Source organism: Muntiacus reevesi, chromosome 12 (assembly GCF_963930625.1).
Source record: "Muntiacus reevesi chromosome 12, mMunRee1.1, whole genome shotgun sequence".
In the NCBI taxonomy this organism is placed as follows: Eukaryota; Metazoa; Chordata; class Mammalia; order Artiodactyla; family Cervidae; genus Muntiacus; species Muntiacus reevesi.
Genome location: NC_089260.1, coordinates 6712276 through 6727034, shown reverse-complemented (window position 1 = coordinate 6727034; position 14759 = coordinate 6712276).

Here is a 14759-nt window from a genome sequence, read left to right as displayed (position 1 = left end):
CTCAATATGGAACTGTTTGGGTATAGGGAAGAAAGCATTGATAATATCAATCTGACATCCTATTAGAACCAATTCAATCTTCTTAATATGAAATGAGCATATATAAACTAAGTCAGAGAATTTGCCTATTTCCTCCAACAAGTGTCCTTGTTCATGAACACTTCATAAAGTAAGAAAGCCTCAAGAGCTTAATCAACTACTGAGGTAGCCTGATTCCTCCTTGCTTTGTTGACTCTTGTCTTTTGGCTGTACGTGAATTTGGAAAGCTTGTGGAGCTAGGGGAAAAAGTATAATTTAAAGATAGGTGAGAGTGAAGGTTCCTTTGAAGCATATATATGAAATCTAGGAAAATGGTACTGATCAACCCTTTCAGGGCAGAGATGGAGGCACAGACATGGAGTTTGGACTTGTGGACACCATGGCAGAAGGAATGAAAAGTGTGAAAATGTTAGCTGTTCAGTGGTGTTTGACTGTTTGCAACCCCATGGACTGTAGCCCACCAGGCTCCTCTGTCCATGGAATTTCTCAGGCAAGAATACTGGAGTGGGTAGCCATTCTCTTCTCTAGGGAATCTGCCTTATCCAGGAATCTAACCTGGGTCTCTTGCATTATAAGCAGATTCTTTACTATCTGAGCCACCAGTGGGGAGGAAAGGGTGGGACGATTGTGATAGCAGTATTAACATATACATACTATCAGGTGTAAAATATATACTTAGTGGGAAGCTGCTATATAACACAGGAAGCCCACCCCAGCACTGTGTAATGATCTAGAGGGGTGGGATGGGTGGGAGTGGGAGGGGGCTTAAAAAGGAGGGGGTATATTATATTTACTTATGGCTGACTCACATTGTTGTACTGAAGAAAACAACACAATATTTTAAAGATATTACTCTCCAATTTAAAAAGAAAAGTGAAGATAACTGACCGATTTTTTTTCCACGCAATGCATACAGGTTCCACTAGAGTCTCCATTGTGCACTAATATAAGAAATTTCCTTCCCTTGAATCTGTATTCAAATCACAGCACGACTGTATCCCAGAAATGGCTATCCCAGACCCCAGGACTCAGCTTTTGTAGAAAGAAGTCATCTTCAACTTTGCTGTTCAGCAAACAGATGTTCTTTAAATTTCAGATGTTCTTTATTTTTATTTTCTCAGCAAGCCATTTAGTTAGGACATTAGCAAGGACATGAGACCTTTCTTGGAAAGTGGGACTAGAACTTCTTTTGGAGTGAGGAATGTGATTCTGCACCTTCTGCAGGATCATATAGAGTCACAACATAGGGCAATATTGCCTTTGGTCATGCTGAGTACCTAGAAAAGAGGGGCAGAGGAGTTGAGCTAAATTTGAAACACTTGGCATACAGCAAATCAGAGGCTGAAGGGCTGTCGGAGAAGGGAACTGGGGACCACTAGGGGTAACATAAGAATAGTTTGTAAAACCAAAAGTGAAGAGAAGATTGATAAATACTTTCACTGTGGTGGGTTGGATTGAACCATCTTCTCCATATTGTCAACAAAATATGTGAACTCAAAATCCAGGAACTACTTAGGATATTTCGACTTCCTTGACTTCATTTTGTTTTCTTTATTTGTATATTCACCCTCATAGCAGCATTATTCACAACAGCCAAAGGTAGGGATGACTCAAACATCCAATGGATAAACAAAATGTAGTAAATATATATACAGGGCGATATTATTCAGCCTTAAAAAGTAAGGGAAGTTTTGGTTCAAGATGGTGAAGTGCAAGGACGTGCACTCATCTTTTCCTGCGAGAACACCAAAATCCCAACCAGCTGTTGAACAACTATTGACAGGAAGACACTGGAACCCACTAAAAAGATACCCCAAGTCCAAGGACAACAGAGAAGTCTCAGTGAGATGGTAGGAGGAGCACAATCATGATAAAATCAAATCTCATACCCACTGGGTGGGTGACCATCAACCTGGAGAACAGTAATACCAAAGAAGGTCTTGCACTGTTGTGAAGATTCTAGGCCCCCATCAGGCTTCCAAGGCTGGGGATCCAATGAAGGGACTGGAAATCCCAGGGAATCTGACTTTGAGGGCCAGCAGAATTTGATTGCAGAACTTTCACAGAATGGGGGGAAACAGAGACTCCACTCTTGGCAGGCACAAACAAAAACCCTGTGAGCAGCAGGACTGCCCCAGGGAAAATGAGCAATGATCCCACAGGAGACAAGCTAGACCTGTGGGTGTTGGAGGGTCTCCTGTGAGATGTGGGTTGGCAGTGACTTGCTGTGGGGACAATGCACCACCAGCAGCAGTCCTGGGAGGAGTATGTTGGCATAAGTCCCTTCAGAAGTTGCCATTAGCCCGACCGTAGAGCCTGTAGGTTCTAGGACCAAGTTGTCTCAGGCCAAACAACTAACAGAGAGGGAGTACAACCCCACCTCTCAGCAGACAATTGGATTAAAAATTTACTGAGCACTGTCTTGTCCACCAAAGCAAGGCCCAGTTTCCTCACAGACAGTTCCTCCCACCAGGAAACTTGCACAAGCCTCTATCATCATCCAAAAGATGGCAGACAGAAAAAGCAAGAAATACAATTCCACAGCCTCCAGAATGTAAACCACAATCACAGAAAGCTAACCAAAAATGAAAAGAAATAGGGTTTTGTCCAAGATGAAGGGATAAGATAAATCTCCAGGTAAAGAACACAATGAAATATATATAGATAAGCAAACTTCCAGAAAAATAATTCAGAATAATGATAGGGAAGATGATCCAGGATCTCAGAAAAAGAATGGAGGCAAAGATTGAGAGAATGCAAGAAATGTTTACCAAAGACCTAGAAGAACTAAAGAACAAATAAACAGTGATGATCAATACATTCAGTTCAGTTCAGTTCAGTTGCTCAGTCGTGTCCGACTCTTTGTGACTCCATGAATCGCAGCATGCCAGGCCTCCCTGTCCATCATCAACTCTCGGAGTTTACTCAAACTCATGCCCATCGAGTCGGTGATGCCATCCAGCCATCTCGTCCTCTGTCGTCCCCTTCTCTTCCTGCCCCGAATCCCTCCCAGCATCAGGGTCTTTTCCAATGAGTCAACTTTTCAAATGAGGTGGCCAAAGTATTGGAGTTTCAGCCTCAGCACCAGTCCTTCCGATGAATACCCGGGACTGATCTCCTTTAGGATGGACTGGTTGGATCTCCTTGCAGTCCAAGGGACTCTCAAGAGTCGTCTCCAACACCACAGTTCAAAAGCATCAATTCTTCAGCACTCAGCTTTCTTCACAGTCCAACTCTCACATCCATACACAACCACTGGAAAAACCATATTCTTGACCAGACGGACTTTTGTTGGCAAAGTAATGTCTCTGCTTTTTAATATGCTATCTAGGTTGGTCATAACTTTCCTTCCAAGGAAAGAGTCTTTTAATTTCATGGCTGCAGTCACCATCTGCAGTGATTTTGGAGCCACCCCAAAATAAAGTCTGACACTGTTTCCGCTGTCTCCCCATCTATTTCCCATAAGGTGATGGGGCCAGATGCCATGATCTTAGTTTTCTGAATGTTATCAATGCATTAGAAGGAATCAATAACAGAATAACTGAGGCAAAAGAATGGATAAGTGACTTGGAAGACAGAATGGTGGAAATCACTGCTGCAAAATAGAATATATATTTTTAAAAAAATGAAAAGAAATGAGGATAGCCTAAGAAAATTCTGGGACAACATTAAATGCACCAGTATTTGCATTATTAGGGTCCCAGAAGGAGAAGGGAGAAAGGATCTGAGAAAATATTTGAAAAGATAATAGCTGAAAACTTCCCTAACATGAAAAAGGAAATAATCAGCTAAGTTCAGGAAGAACAGAGAGTCCCAGGCAGGATAAACACAAGGAGGAACACACTGAGACACATAGTAATCAAACCGACAAAAAATAAAGACAAAGATAAAATATTAAAAGCAACAAGGGGAAAAAAGACAAATAATATACAAGGAAAATCCCATAATATCATCAGCAGATTTCTCAACAGAAATTCTACAAGCCAGAAGTGAATGGTATGACATATACTGGTGATGAAAGGGTAGAACCTACAACCAAGAATACTCTACCCAGCATGACTCTCAATTAGATTTGATGTAGAAATCAAAAGTTTTACAGACAAGAAAGAGTTAAGAGGTTTCAACATCACCAAACCAATTTTAAAACAAAAGCTAAAGGAACTTCTCTAGGTAAGAAACACAAGAGAAGGAAAAGATGTACAGAAAATAAACCCAGAACAATTAAGAAAATGGTAATAGGATCATACAAATTGATAATTACCTTGAATGTAAATGGATTAAATGCACCAACCAAAAGACATAGACTGGCTGAGTAGATGTAAAAACAAGACCCATATATATGTTGTCTACAAGAGATCCACCTTAGACCTAGAGACACTTACATACTGAAAGTAAGGAAATGTGAGAAGGTATTCCACACAAATGGAACTCATAAGAAAGCTGGACTAGCAATACTCATATCAGACAAAATAGACTCTAAAAAAAAGATTATTATAAGAACACTACACAATGTTCAAGGGTGCAGTCCAAAAAAGAACACTACACAATGACCACGGGCTCAATCCAAAAAGAAGATATAACACTTATAAATATATATGCAGTCAAAATAGAAACACCTTAATACATAAGGCAAATACTAACAAACACAATGGTAAAACAATAATCATGGGGGGTTTTAATGCCCCACTTTCATCAATGGACAGATCATCTGGACAGAAAATTAATAAGGAAACCCAGACCTTACATGACACTTTAGACAACTTGAACTTAATTGATATTATAGAGAATTCCACCCCAAAGCAGCAGACTACACATTCTTCTCAAGTGCAAACATAACATTCTCCAAGATTCACCACATGCTGGGCCACAAGGTGAGATTTGGTAAATTTAAGAAAATCAAAATTATATCAACCACCTTTCTGATCACAATGCAGTGTGATTAGAAATAACCAAAGAGAAAGCAAACAAACAAACAAACCTCTAAAGAACACAACCACATGGTGGCTAAACAATACTACACTGCTCAAAATCCATTGGATCACTGAGGAAATCAAGGAGGAAATAATACTTACAGACAGATGAAAATACAAGCAAAATGGCCCACAGCTTATGGGATGCGGCAAAATCACTGCTAAGAGGCAGTGTATAGCAGCACAATCTCACCTCAAGAAACAAGAAAAATCTCAAACAAACAAGCTAAGTTTACACCCAAAATCACTGGAGAAAGAAGAACAAGCAAAATCTTAAGTTGGTCGAAGGCAGAAAATCATAATGATCAGAGCAGAAATAAATGAATTAGACAAAGGAAACAATCAAAATATCACTGAAACTAAAAGCTGGTTCTTTGAAAAGATATACAGAATTGATAAACCTTTAGCCAAATTCACCAAGAAGAAAAGGAAGAAGACTCAAATCAATAAAATTAGAAATGAAAACGAAGTTACAACTGATTCCACAGAAATGCAAAGCATCATAAGAGACTACTATGAATAACTGCATGCCAAAACAATGGGCAACCTGCACAAATTCTTAGAAATGTACAGTCTCCTTAGATGGAACCAGGAAAGAAAAAAAAGAAAATATGAAGAAACCAATCACAAGTACTGAAGCTGAAACCATGATTAAAAACTTCCCAACAAACAAAAATCCAGGATCTGATGACTTCACAGGCAAATTTGTCAAACATTTAAAGAAGAGTTAACTGTTATGTTTCTGAAACTGTTCCAAAAAATGCAGACAAAGGAAAACTTCCTAACTCATTTTATGAGGTCGCCATCATCCTGATACCAATACCAGGCAACAATACCACAAAAAAAGATAATTACAGGTCAATATCACTGATGAACATATATGCAACAATCCTCAACCAAATGCTAGCAATCTGTATCCAACAAAACAATAAAAAGATCATACACCATGATCAAGTGGGATTCATCCCTGGGATGCAAGTATTTTTCAACATCCACAAATCATTGTGATGTACCATATAAATAAATTGAAAGATAAGCCCATATGATAATCTCAATAGATGCAGAAAACTCTTTTGACTAAATTCAGCACCATTTATTGTAAAAACACTCTAGAAAGTGGGCATAGAGGGTATATACCTCAACATAATAAAAGTCATATATGACAAACCTACAATTAGCATCATACTCAGTGAAAAGCCAAAAGCATTCTCTCTAAGATTAGGAACAAGACAAGTATGGCCACTGTCACCACTTTTATTCAATATAGTTTGCAAGTCTTAGCTACAGCAATCAGAGAGGAAAAAGAAATAAAGAGAATCCAAATTGGAAGAGAGGAGTTTAAACTATCACTGTTTACAGATGACATGATACTATACATAGAAGATCGTAAAGATGCTACCAGAAAACCACTAGAATGCATCAATGAATTTGTAAATTTGCAATTTACAAAGTAATACAAAGAAATCTGTTGCATTTATATACATTAACAATGAAAGATCAGAAAAAGAAATCCAAGAAACAATTCCACTTACCATTGCATCAAAAAGAATAAGATACCAAGGAATAAACATACCTAAAGACACAAAAGACCCTCACTCTGTAATCAAACTATAAGATGTTGATGAAAGAAATCAAAGAATATATAAACAGATGGAAAGATATAGCATGTTTGTGGATTGGAATAATTAATATTGTTAAGATGACTATACTACCCAGCGCAATCAGCAGATTCTATGGAATCCTTAATCAAATTAGCAATGGTATTTTTCACAGAACTAGAACAAAAAATCTCAAAATTTGTATGGAGACACCAAAAATCCCAAAGAGCCAAAACAGTCTTGCTAAAGAAAAATGGAGCTGGAGGAATCAGGCTCCCAGTCTTCAGACTACACTATAAAGTTCAGTCATCAAAAGAGTATGGTACTGCCACAAAAATGGAAATACAAATCAATGGAAAAGGATAGAAAATTCAGAAATAAGCCCACACATCTATAGTCAATTAATCTATGACAAAGGAGACAAGATTATACAATGTTGGTTGGAAAGACTGTCTCTTCAACACGGTTCTGGGAACACTGGACAGTCACATGTAAAAAAATAAAATTTGATCATTCTTTAACTCTATACACAAAAATAAGCTCAAAATGGGCTAAAGGCCTAAATGTGAAACAGGACAGTATAAAACTCCTAGAGGAAAACATAGAACACTCTTCCGACATAAATCAGAGTAACATCTTTTTTGATTCATCTCCCAGAATAAAGGAAATAAGAACACAAATAAATAATAGTGACCTGTTTAAACTCAAAAGCTTTTGCATAAAATAACAAAGGAACAATAAACAAAATGAAAAGACAACTCACAGATTAGCAGAAAATATTTGCAAATGATATGACCATTAGGGGATTAGTCTCCAAAATTTAAAAAATAGCTTATGACACATAGCATAAAAACAAGCAGCTCACACAGAAAATGGGTAGAAGACCAGAATAGATGTTTCTCCAGGGAGGACATATAGATGGCCAACAGGCACATGAAAAGATGTTCATTGCTAATTATTAGAGAAATGCAAATCAAAACTATGAGATATCACCTCAAATGGCCAGAAAGGCTATCATCAAAATATTCACAAACAACAAATGCTGGAGAGAGGGTGGAGAGAAGGGAACCCTTCCACACTGTTGGTGGGAAAGTAATTTGATACAGCCACAATGGAGAAAAGCATCCGGTAAATCACTTCAGCCATGTCTGTTTTGCAATCCCATGGACTGCATCCCACCGTGCCCCTCTGTCCATGGGATTTTCCATCCCCTCCTCCAGGGGACCTTCCCAAGCCAGGGATGGAGCCCATGTCTCTTATGTCTTCCACATTGGCAGAAGGGTTCTTTACCACTAGGACCAGCAGAGAAGCCTGGATGGTCCTTACATAAATAAAAATAGACTTACCACATGACCCTGCAATCCCACTCCTGGGCACATATCCAGAGAAAAACGTGATCTGAAAGGCTACATGCACCCCAGTGTTCATTGCAGCACTGTTCACAATAGCCAAGACATGGAAGCAACCTAAATGTTCATTGACCGGGGAATGAGGAAAGAAGATGTATACGATGGCATACAATGTGTATACAATGGAATATTACTCAGTCACTAAAAAGAAAGAAATAATGTCATGTGGAGCAACATGGATGGACCTGGGTGAAGTAAGTCAGATAGAGAAGGGAAAAATATTGTATGACATCCCTTACGTTTGGAATCTTAGGAAAAAAAAAAAAATGATCCAAATGAACTTTCTTAGAAAGCAGAAAGAGACTAACAGACTTAGAAAATGAATTTATGGTTGCCGGGGGAAAGAATAGTTAGGGAGTTTGGGAAAGTCATGTACACACTGTAACAACAAGGACCGATTGTATAGCACAGGAACTCAGTATTACGTACCAACCTGGATGGGAGCAGTGTTGGAGGGAGAATGGATATAGACGCATGGCGGAGTCCCTTTGCAGTTCACCTGAAACTGCAGCAATATTGTCATTGGCTATACCCCAACACAAAATAAAAAAATTAAGATCCCCTAATTTCAAGACATTATAGAATAAAATGCTAGTTTATATTCACATTTAGCTAGAGATTAAAACCAATAAATAAATAGAAACAAGGGCCACCCACTTGGTCCATAGCATAGAAAGTGAATAGCTTCCAAATCTCAACTATCACTTGTGCTGTGCAGACACACACCTCAGGCAGGTTACAGTGGGGAAACTGACCAAGTCAGCTGAAAACCCTGCTTCACTTCTAAATGCTCAAGGGATAAAATCGAAATCGGTGCCTTGTCCCTAAAACGGAGTCCTCTCTGACAAAGATTAAAGAATACCAGCTCAATCTGTGATAAAAAAAAGAGGTGATAATATACATGCAGTATACAATATGGCAAATGTAATTCACAATACAATATATTGTATTTGAATGTTGCTAACACAGTGAATCTTAAAAGTTCTCAAGATAGGAAAAAGAAATTTGTAACTATCTGAGGAGATGGATGCTAACTAAATGTTTTGTGGTAATCGTCCAACAATATACGTATATATCAAAATATGTTGTATACTTAAAACTGGAGCAGCAGCTTTTGTCAATTATATCTCAGTAAGACAGGGAGAAAGTTAAACAAACAAACAAAAAAAGAAATCCTTACACATGCTACAACATGGGTCAACCCAGAGGACATTATGCTAAGTGAAATAAACAATCACAAAGAGGACAAAAGCTAGATGAGTCTTCTTAGATGAGATACATAAAGTACTCAGAATCATGGAGTGGCTGTTCAGTTGCTAAGTTGTGACCAACTCTTTGTGACCCCATGGACTGCAGCATGTCCTCTGTCCTCCTCTGTGCTCCACTATCTCTTGCTCAAATTCATGTCTGTTGAGTCTGTGGTGCTATCTAGCCATCTCATCCTCTTGCTGACCCCTTCTCCTTTTGCCTTCAATCTTTCCCAGCATCAGGGTCTTTTCCACTGAGTTGGCTCTTTGCATCAGGTGGCCAAAGTATTGGATCTTCAGCTTCAACATCAGTCCTTCCAAAAAATATTCGGGTTCATTTCTTCTAGAATAGATCGGTATGATCTCCATGCGGTCCAGACAACTCTCAAGACTCTTCTCCAGCCTCACAATTCGAAAGTATCAATACTTTGGCTCTCAGCTGTCTTTATGGACCAACTCTCACATCCATACATGACTACAGGAAAAGCCTTTGACTTTACAGATATTTGTAGGCAAAGTGATATGTCTGCTTTTAACATGCAGGCTATATTTGTCATAGCTTTCATTTCAAAGAGCAAATATCTTTTAATTTCATGGGTGCAGTCACTGTCCCCAAGGATTTTGGAAACCTTGAAAAGAAAAGAAAATCTGTCGCTGCTTCCATGTTTTCCCGTTCTATTTGCCGTGAAGTGATGGGACTGGATGCCATGAAGTTAGTTGTTTTTTTAATGTTGAATTTCAATCCAACTTTCTCAGCCTCCTCTCACTCTCATCAAGAGGCTCTTTAGTTCTTTAATTCCTCTTCACTTTCTGCCATTAGAGTAATATACCCTGCATATCTGAGGTTGTTGATATTTCTCCTGATAATCTTGATTCCAGCTTGTGTTTCATTCAGCCCAGCATTTCACATGACATATTCTGCATAAAAATTAAATAATCAGGGTGATACTATAAAGCCTAGTCATACTCCTTTTCCAATTTTAAATCAGTCTGGTTCTGTTACTTCATTACTCATGTAGAGGTTTCTCAAGAGACAGGTAAGGTCAAGATCTCCCATTTCTTTAAGAATTCTCCATGGTTTGTTTTGATCCACACAGTCAAAGGCTTTAGGGTAGTCATTGAGGCAGACGCAGATGTTTTCTGGAACTCTGTTGCTTTCTTCATGATCCAGCAGATGTTGGCAAATTGATTTCTGGTTGCTCTGCATTTTTTAAACCCAGATTGAACATCTGAAAATTCTTGACTCATGTGCTGCTGAAGCTTGGCTTGAAAGATTTTGAGCATAACCTTGCTAGCATGTGAAATAAGGGCAATTGTATGGTAGTTCAAACATTCTTTGACATTGCCCTTCTTTGGGATTGGAATAGAAACTGATATTTTCCAGTCATGTGGCCACTGCAGAGTTTTCCAAATTTGCTGACATATTGAATGTAGCACTTTAACAGCATCATCTTTTAGGATTTTAAAGAGCTCAGCTGTAATTCCATCACCCCCACTAGCTTTGTTCGTAGGAGTGCTTCCTAAGGCCCACTTGACTTCACACTCCAGGATATTCAGCGCTAGGTGAGTGACCACACCATTGTGGTTATTCCAGTCATTAAGACCTTTATTGTAGAGTTCTTTTGTGTATTCTTGCCACATCTTCTTAATCTCTTTTGCTTCTTTTGGGTCCTTACAATTTCTGTCACTTATCTAGTTCATTCCTGCATGAAATATTCCCTTGCTATCTCCAATTTTATTGAAGACATCTCTAGTCTTTCCCATTCTATTGTTTTACTCTATTTCTTTGCATTGTTCATTTAAGAAGGCCTTCTGATCTCTCCTTGCTATTGTCTGGAACTCTGCATTCAGATGGGTATATCTTTGTCTTTCTCCTTTGCCTTTTGCTTCTCTTCTTTCCTCAGTTATTTGTAAATCCTCCTCAGACAATCACTTTTCTTCTTGCATTTCTTTTTCTTGGGGGTGGTTTTGGCCACTGCCTCCTGTACAATGTTATAAATCTCTCTCCACAGTTCTTCAGGCACTCTATCCACCAAATCCAATCCCTTGAATCTATTCCTCATCTCCATTGTATAATTATAGAAGGATTTCACTTGGGTCATACCTGAATGGCCTAGTGGTTTTTCCTATTTTCTTCAATTGAAGCCTTAATTTTGCAATAAGGAGCTCATGATCTGAATCACAGTCAGCTCCAGGTCTTGTTATTGCTGACTGTATACAGCTTCTCCATCTTTGGCTGCAAAGGGCATAATCTGAATTTGGTACTGACCATGGTGATGTTCGTGTGTAGAGTTGTCTCTTATGTTGTTGGGAAAGGGTGTTTGCTATGACCATTGTGTTCTCTTGTCAAAACTTTTAGCCTTTGCTCTGTAGATTCAATTTGTTTTCTAAGGCCAAGCTTGCCTGTCATTCAGGGTATCTCTTCACTTCCTGCTTTTGCATTCTGATCCCCTATGGTGAAAAACACATCTTTTGGGTGTGTTAGCTCTAGAAGGTGTCGTAGGTCTTCAATGAAATGATCAACTTCATCTTCTTCAACATCAGCAGTTGGGGCATAGACCTGGATTACTATGATGCTGAATACTTTGTCTTAGAAACAAACTGAGATCATTGTGTGAGTTGTGAGATTGCACACAAGTACTGCATTTCAGACTCCTTTGTTGACTGTGAGGACTACTCCATTTCTTCTAAGAGATTCATGCCCACAGTAGTAGATATAATGGTCATCTGAGTTAAATTCACTCATTCCCATCCATTTTAGTTCACTGATTCCTAAGATGCCAACGTTCAGTCTTGTCATCTCCTGCATGACCATGTCCAATTTATCTTGATTTGTGGACCTAACATTACAGATTCCTCTGCAATACTGTTATTTATAGTATAGGACTTTACTTTCACCATAAGACACCTCTATAGCTGAGTGTTGTTTCTGTTTTGACCTAGCTGTTTCATTCTTTCTGGGGATATTTGATAATGCCTTCCACTCTTCCCGAGTAGTATATTGAATCGTCTGACCTGAGGGGCTCATCTTCCCACTTCTCATCTTTTTGCCTTTTCATAGTGCCCATGGGGTTCTTGTGGCAAGGATACTGGTGTGGGTTGGTGTTTCTTTCTCTGGGGGACCACATTTTGTCAGAACTCTTCCCTATGATCCATCCATCTTGGCTGACCCTGAATGGCATGATTCATAGCTGAGCTTTTTACAAAAGCCCCTTTGCTGTGATAAGGTTATGATTCATGAAAGGGAAAAATTATAAATAGAGATAGAAAGTAAAATGGTAATTTTCAGGACCTGGCAGAAGAAAAGAATGGGATGGGGTATTATTCCTTAGTGGGTACAGAATTTCTGCTTGAAAAGATAGAAAACTTCTAGAAATTAATAGAGATGATTGCTGCACAAAAATGTGAATGAACTTTATGCCCATGAACTATACCTTTCAAAACAGTTAAAATAGTAAATTTTACCAAATGGGTCACACATGCATACCTGTTGATCCAAACTGAGAAAGAGTCAACATACCTATATGAGGAAAGAGCTGATTTTATATAAAAAGAACTGACTTCTCCAATTCACCTACTGAAAATTCTTTTCATAATATAGTAAGCAGACCAGACATAGGTCAATCTGAACTGAAACACTGAGAAAAATCCATACCGCTGAGGTTCTGTGGAAATGAATTTACTATGAGTTATTCTAATTTTATAATTTTGACAAGAATTTTTGTTTTAATTCAATTTTAAATAGTTGATGTTACTGAAAGTGCACAGTAAAGATCACATGTTTGAATCCTAGAATCCAGTTCTCTGAGAAGCTGTCCAAAGTCTGACACTCAGGGGTAAGCTCTTTGAGTGTTACTTGATTTAGTTGGACAGTATTGAGACCTAATCTTTTGAACTGTGTTTCTTGTTGCTGAGTAACACACTTGTTTAATAGCCAAGTAAAATGTTCACTCCCCTTTATCTCCCTTCACAGTTAGTGGAGGATGATGGAGCCTGGATATCCCATAGATAATTATTTAAGAGAAAACCAGATAATGTCTTTATTATAAATCCACATGCATAATAGCAAATCTCTTTTTTGAAGCATGATTAAAATATTTGGAAAACACATACATGAAAATGAAGCCAATTTTACCTGGAAGTTTTCTTACTGCACTACATTTTTTTTTCACTGACTGTGTTTGAGGAAATGATTATAGTACAAATTGGAGTATTTTAAGCATATATTAAAGGTAAAGTTATTAAAGAATGCAGATCTAAAGTGTGCAACAATGATCAATTAGCTTGTTTACTACTGTTAAATTTCACATGCCTAATTATATGCAACTGCTACATGTCAAATCTTGCAGATTGCTACATGTCAAGTTAAGAAATATATTCCAATTTATAAAAGGAACTACCTCTTGAGTAGTATACTGGTAAAAGAAAAATAAAGTGTTAAAAGGTCCCAGTGGTATCCTAGCAACTTATTTAGGGTCTTGGAAATAAGGACCTGTGCATTGAATCAATTCCAGGAAATCATAGCTCTAGCCAGTGTTGAGATGGGGAAACTGCCAAGCCAAGGAAGAGAGGTGATAACTATTATATGCCTGATGGTGTTATTAATGAGCTAACTTCTTCCATTTTGTCTCCTCCAATGAACAGGTTACTAGAGTGTTGGTTAGTGCTGTTTCTCCACAGAAAAGTTCATTTCCACCCAAAATTAACAATGAGTTGATGAATGTATAGTGGATATTTACCACAAAGCCTGAATAGTTACATAAGTTATGTTGCTTAAACCTATTTACAAATTTTAAATAGCTCATGTAGACCAAGAAATAAGACCAGCACTGTAAGGTAACAATAACATTTATTTGGGGTCTTAAGAATGGCAATTCAGGAGACAAGATCTGAGTAGAAGCCTAAATATTTTCTGAGGAGAGCTGGGTTTCCTCTAGCGTGCTGCAGTCCATGGGGTCGCAGAAAGTCTGGCATGACTGAGTGAAATGAAACCAAAGGGTTAAAGGAGGAAGCTTACATAGCGGTTTTGTAAGAATTATGATCGGGGCTGGTGGACAAGAACCATTCTTGTCTACAACGTGATTGGCTGCTAAGATTGTTACTGTCCAAAGTTCTCTGTATAAGTGTTCTTTCAGGACGCTGCAGCCCAGTTCAACGTTCATGTTCCATCCAGCTGCAGAACTGCCTAGGCCCTGCTTCTGCACTGGCCTCCTGGCACCGTTTTAGTGCCCTGTCAGCCTTACAGACTCTGTCTAATCATGCCTTTACACTATTATTGCCGGTATTTTACAACTCAGGAAGCTGATATTCACAAAGACAAAATGAACTATCCTAAATGGTATATCTAGTCACCAGCCTAACTGAGACTGGAACCCATGCCCTGGTGTGTGTTGGAGAAACACAAATGCATGGCTGCTGCTAATAAGTAAAGATGAATAGGTCTTTTGCAATATAAATCAGTTCTATTCATCCATGTGTTTGCAGATCAACATAGCT